This window comes from Alosa pseudoharengus, unplaced genomic scaffold, assembly GCF_046254945.1.
Source record: "Alosa pseudoharengus isolate Yale_2024_CS ecotype anadromous, Long Island Sound unplaced genomic scaffold, YU_APseudo_1.1 YU_APseudo_1.1_scf_9, whole genome shotgun sequence".
Classification (NCBI taxonomy): domain Eukaryota; kingdom Metazoa; phylum Chordata; class Actinopteri; order Clupeiformes; family Clupeidae; genus Alosa; species Alosa pseudoharengus.
The window spans coordinates 17,119,533-17,126,653 of NW_027468881.1; positions in this window are offsets into that span (position 1 = coordinate 17,119,533).

The following is a 7,121-nucleotide window of genomic DNA, read 5'->3' on the forward strand; positions in this document are numbered from 1 at the left end:
CGTAAATCATTCTCAAGGACTCATTCCCAAGGGTTCTTTTTTAGCATGCAGTGGAAGAGGGAGGAGGTCGGAGAGTGAGGATAAAGGATAAATTCCTTCAGGACTGTAGGTCATCTCAACTGGTTGCGGCACTCGTTTTATGGGGGCCGTTAAAGTGTACACACCTTCCGTTTGCAGCAGATGGATAGAGTGTCTGGGAAAGCCCTGAGCCCTGGTGGCCTTCAAGAGCATGGACCAAGAGCTCTGATGTCCGATACCTAGACATACCATATTCCCTCGGAGAGCATTGCTTTATGGAGAAGATCCTGTTCCTTTGTGCTCTGAATCTTCAACTTTGCACATCAACTAAAAGCCACAAAATATAATCTTGCTGACTGTAATGTTATTGGAACTACACTGACTTATGTGAGAACCAAGCCAATATCAATATAACAATATAATTCAATGTCACTAAAAATTCATTATTTGAAGTTGTTGACAGGTGTCTGTTGCACAATGATATAAACACATAATATTAATTTTGCACACACATTTAATATATTGTTTGAATGTAAGATTTGTCAGAGTGTAATGCCTGTGCATGATACAAATAAAATTATTGAATCTGTCCATAATCGCATTTATCTTATTGAAACCCCTATGCTACACTGTCAAAGACCTGCCAGTCGAGGCAAGACTAGACAGAGAAGGGAAAGAAGACCAGTTCTTCCTCATCTTCCTTAGTTGTTCGCTGAGAAACTTCAGAAAGAAAAAAGCCATGCTGTGGGCTTGCTGGATCAAACCCACTAATAACTCTGTGACACTACCAAGGCTGATCAATGAGCAAGGACTCCACACCCTAGCTTCAAGTTTCAAGTTCAGGAGGATGTAGAATTGGTTTGAAACTCATTAAATCGTTCAGCAATCGTCTTAGGGCGGGGTTGGTTAGTAGAGGGGTTAGGGCGAGTCTGGGCATTCACATCTGTGCATTGCAATGTAATTGTCCAACGTGTTCTGAAGACACTTCTGTAGAAGCACAATCGATACAAGAGCACTAAGCCGGGGCTCTCTCTCTGTTATCTCACTCAGGGGAGAATGTGTTTCATGTTACGGGCTCTTTGAAGTTGGCATCGGTAGTTGGGGTAAGTGATCCGTCCATGGCCTTTCTTTCCCCTGCGCTCCTTCCTCTTTGTCCCTGATACCCATCAGCCCTTAACATCGAGTAATCTCATGGCATCTGCTGCAGCTGGCCCGTCACTGACTGACGTTGTCCCATCTTCGTCTGTTCGAGCAGAAGCACTAACAACGGCTGTCCCAGTGAGACCGCAGCATGGCGCGTTCGTTTAGTTTACGCATGGGTGGCGGTGTGGTTGTTGGGGTTGTTGTCGTGGGGCCGAGTTGTGAGTCTGGCATAGATCCTGAGGTTAGTTGCCCCCTTGTGTCCCTACTAGTGCATAGTTCGGCAGTTACACCAGCCAGCCGGGGGTCATCTTACAACCCCCACCCCCTAGGGGTCCAGACATGCCCTCACTGCTGGGCCTATCTGTGACCTTTCCAATACAAACAGTCACCAAACACATGCTGGGACATCTGACCACACTCATACTTGGATTCTCATGAACCAACAGTCATCAATCAATCTATCAATTGCTTCTGAGAAATAGATCTATACCTGTCGCTACTTCAGACTAGGGCTGTCACAATATCAGATAGTCACTACATGATAATTGAGTCCAAATGAATTCAAAATAACAATGTTTGCACAAAGTAATAATCTTTGAATATGTTTATTGTCTGTTTCTAGCCAAATGAATTACACTCAAAATATGGGTGTAGTGGAGAGTCTGTACCCATAACAATTACACTTACACCAGGATTGTTATAAATTCTAAACAAAAGATTTTTCCAATATTAATACAAATATGATAATATTGGAAAAATAATACAATATTAATACAATATTAACAATATTAATACAATATTAATTGTTGCATTTTCAAATATTATGGTTATCGTCAATACCGGCAGGCCTACATGATGACATCCCTACTTTAGACACACACAAGAGAAACCATTTACAGCATTTGCACTATGCATCAATGAGCTTTATTAGAGTTGATGGAGTTACAATGGCTCCGTCATGACACCGAGAGGAACAGTGTGGGTCTTCATGGTAAATATGACAGTTCTGTGACTCCTTTTGGAACACACTTGTAAGAAGCTTCCAACTGCATCACTGTTCCACACTGAAGCGTGACATCAACAGCTGCTGCACTAAATCTAATTTCTCTAATGTTTGTACAATAAACTGCCGGACAGTGTTTATAGTCATGATTTATGGTTGGGACGTGCAGTATGTAGCTATTAAAACCACATGTCATCAGGGCTACAGCAATATCAGAAAGGTGCATAAGATTTTTGTTAAAGACAGATATGGTCATTCATGTTGGATGAACCCTACATTGACTTCTTCTATTTGTGATTCAGTGCACTCATTCACAAATTATTGTCAGTTTTCAAAAACATGGTTATCAAGTAACACCTGCCAAGTTTAATTATGCAATCAAGTTAAAGGCAACAGCAAAATATTCTATGATATGAGCAATCTTTATCCTTTTTTTTTTTTTTTTCATTACTCCGAGGACTTATTGTAAGTTAAACCAGAACATGGATTCCAACTAACTTACAACAGATTACTGCCATCTGTTTTGGATGTTGTGCTTGCAGTCCTATCTAATACAGACTGAGGGCAATCGATGACCTCAAAGTCAATGTTGTTACACTTCTGCTAACATATGTCAACCAGCTGTGGAACGGCAACGCGCATCCATTCTTCATGTATTAACTAAACTTTCCAGGGAACAAAAGGAGTTCCCAAGGGGTGGTGCAATTTGTTTCTTTCTGCATTACATCAGTGCCTTTGGTACCCAAAGTGCACCACGTTCAAACAAACAGGTGCCATCGCAGTCGCACGGTGAGTCCTGAAGCAGAGCTGAAGAAAGGACGGACAAAGATTTGCTCAGGGGCTTTCAATCTGTTAAGAATACTTAATGCTGCTGTTGTGGAAAATAAACACAACTCGACTCGGGCCTTGTAACAGCCAAGAGCTCCCTCAATGCTTCCATCAAAAACGCATGTGGTGAAGTGAGGGAGAAAATGTGTCATGACTTCACCCAATGGCAAACATCACAGGGAAACAAGCGATGGTCTATGTCTGAGGCGACAGATGATACAACGCATTTCTAAGTGTTGATGTATTATTCCCTCGCAGTTAAGCGACAAACACAGGCATAGACATTTGTCAGTGGCAGCATATGCATTGCCACATGTTGTCAAACATTAACCTATGCTATGTTAGCTACTTGCAGTTGTTCTAGCAGATTTTGATGAGAGACAGAATTGTGCTGTAGGCCTACCTATAATATGCATGAGGAATTGAGATGTTTTGACAAATTATTGTTATGTGAAACAGCTCTGACTTGTAAGTTCTGCTAGGCTCACATTGTTACAAAAACTGCTTCTAGGTTATTTTCGCATGACCTGTCTCTGGCTTCATAGAAAAATTTAGCATCCCAAGCCAACTACTGTGCAAGAGAGAGAAAATTACCACAATACTAAAACTAAACTAAATGTTTATGTGGACTGTATTTAAAGAAGCACTATGCAACAATTTTAGCAAAAATTACCTTAGTTATGCAGGTTGAGAGTCGTTCTGATGGTTCTACAACACTTTCTGGGTCGTTTGGTGGGTGCTTCGTCTCCCCCTATCGATTCTCCGCGGAAAAAACGAATATGTAACTTACTGGAACCAGTCCGGGTAAATCCGGATGTGACTCAGCGGAAGTATCCAATCGCGCCTCGAAAATGTAGTCAGATTGTAGTTTCGAAGAAGACTGCAAAACGGACGCCGACTTGGCTTTGTTGCTGTTGAAATTGTAAGTAGCCTACCCTTGGGTGAACTTTGGCTTTTGTAATGTGGTTTGATAGTCTCTTGAATAATGTGTTTGCTCGACCGTTTTATTGTGAGCCCTGTATGTGTTTAGCTTGGTTTCTTGATGGCTAGCTCGCTAGCTAGTGGGGGTTTAGCATAGCAGTCACTTGCTACCGAAGCTGCAGGTGGAGCTGTGTAGTGAAAAATGCAAGCTGGCGAAAACCCAGAAACAGCAAAGGAATAACCGGACCATAGTGCTTCTTTAACACTACAAGAGACAACAGAGAACTGTCTCTTTTGTTCAAAGAACAATTAAAGGACACCTCTGATCTAAGAACAACTTGGATAATGGACAATGGACAGTAGTTTGCGTGACATTCGTTAATCAACTTGTATGGAGTTTTCTTAGCAAGATGGCACCAACCAGAAAGAAAAGGTAATGCACTAACTGCACAGACCTTTTTGTAGCACCCTTTCCATACATTTAAAATTTAACAGGACTCCAGTTGGTCACCAGGGACCCTCTCCACACTATCACAGATGTGTAATGAATGATATTCTCTGCATTGTCAATGACTTAAAGTAGCAATTTACTTTGATGTAGCAAGCTTGCCTCCAAGGCTATTCCATTGTGAATGCATATTCTGGTCTTACTAAAAACTACTCTGATTTTTAGCCAGCAAAGAAAGTTTACACCTGTTATCATCTAAAAATAGACCCTAGGTTGTTGTTTGACAAGAGTTGCCCTTTAACTTGTAAAAAAGTGTAACATGGTCAGCAATCCAATGAACTTTTAATACAACAGTTAGCCTACTGTCATAAATACCACTCATGGCTTGCAACCTTTTACCTGGACACAGTACATGTGAAATTGGTAGCAAACTGGCAAATCTCTGATGAGCCATGTCGACTGACAAAGTAATATTACACAATTTCATAGTAGGCTGCATAATTGGCATAAAGTAATTTGTGATCTTATAGGAAAACGATTGTATTTTGGGACATGCTAGAAGTATAGTAATTTGGGACATACTGTATATGGAAGAACTATAAGGATGTACTGGGTAAGGATATTATAGCTTATTAGAGAACATCATAGAAGTATTATACTTCTCTAGAACTATAGAAATCTGTAGTATGGCTAGTGCCGCTATACTATAGTATATACTTCAGAGCTGTTATATTAAGGTAAAAAAATAGGATAGGATGGCTTTAATGGCCTTTTATTATTGACGGTTCTAAGAGTTGTATGTCTCCTGTTCTATTTCAGGTTGTCTTTACAACAGATGTGCTAATATTGCATCACCAGCCGACTATAGCTTCAGGTTGGAAGGTTGAGCCCATGTTAAAGTATCAGGGTTAGCATTCACAAATTAGTCCCCCTGGGCATATAGTCACAATTCTACAAATTTCTGTTCCTACACCTTACACAGTGGATGGTCCCATGGCAAAATATTCTATGAACACAGAACGAAATAAAGTACAGGCATGCTCACCAGATATTGTATATAAAAATGTATACAAGGAGGTGCTATTATCTATCCTGAGTCACATTAAGTCAATTTTATAGAATGTGTTAATTTACTGATTTGATTAAAACAAATGCACAGCCAGTGTTTGTCAGTTTAGATCAATGATCATGATATAATTTGGACTCTAAACTTACAGGGAACCTCTCATTGCATCATTTGCTAAGATGAAACATCAAAGCACAGAGAGAGAGAGAGAGAGGGGGGGGGGGGAGAGAGATTTGCTAATTGGAAAGTATGGCTGATGGCTGATAGTGAGTTGAAAAGATGGATATAGAAGGAATATTCTTCACTCTCATTAAATAATGGTGGTCCTGAAACAACATAATGGAAGTCCAAACATTTAACAACAAATAGTGATGGTCCAGGAATAACATTTGTAAGTATATCCAGGATCCATGTATCCAAGTATATCCATGTTGCAACTGGTGTTCCAGGACCACCATAACTATGTTAGTATACTTGGAAATGTTTTGATGTCATTTGAAGTCCACACTCTCATATCACACACAAACACTATGACATCACACTGTTGAAGAATGTAGAACTTGTAGATCACAACACCAGGCTTGTGCAAAATTCCAGAATTGAATTGAAACTGGCTCTTAAATTCCAATTCAATTCTTGAATTTCACTTGCATTTCAATTGAGGTAGCAAACAGGAAGCAGAATTGCAATTTGAATTGTGCACAACCCTGCACAACACACAAAACAGTGCACCACAGTGCTAAGTTAGCAGGATCTGTGAGAGGACTTCTGTGTGATCGCGTGATCGTGGAATGTATTCCCATTGGTTAACGCTAAGTAGTTTGACTGAAAGAGAACAGTGTACCACAGTGCTGAGTTAATACTGGAAAATGGCTTCTTGTGCTGTGTATCAAACTATAGGCTTCCCAGATCATACAGTTTAAAACACAGCACCAGAGCAACCTCCAAAAACAACCCAAAGAGACCTGTGGCTTTCTGTCCATGACTGTGTGCTCATGAGAGAATATTAGTTTAATCTCCTGCAAAGAAAGTTTCTGCGAAATTGTAACAATGTATACTTAATGTAGCTACAAACAATTTAAGAGATTTATGTTCAAATGCAGTTCATTTATTTGCTAATAAGGCAGAAACAACAATCAGTTAACAGAAAATAAAATCTACTTTACTATTTTGAGTAAAAATATAAAAAAATATGTTGATATTTTCAGAAATCGTGCACAATGAATAAAAACTAAATCAAACTTTTGATGTTTAAAAAAAAAAAATCAGCACAAGCTTACAATGACATAACATTCTAAAATTATTGCTGTAATATAAAAACATTTAACTTTACACTTTGAAACTGACTATCATACTTTATTTGAGCACAAACAACTCCTTGACAGTTTAAGAGCATAGGCTGCTCTTCATTTGACATGCATGAGTAAAGGAAGCATTGGAATTCAAGGCAATTAAGAGATTCCCCAAGTGTTCTGTAATGATCAGTTCAGCACAGCTGCGTGTCTTGCCCTTAGAAATGTGTATGAATCATTTTACACTTGCTGTCGTCCAACACCCAGGCCAAGCACTCCACTCACTGAGGTCATATTACACCAGTGGTGCGATGCTGTTGAATTATCAATAGACAGCAATTGTTTGAATATCCCTTGCATCATTTTTTCCCAGATATACTGTCATAGAATACATACTGTGGA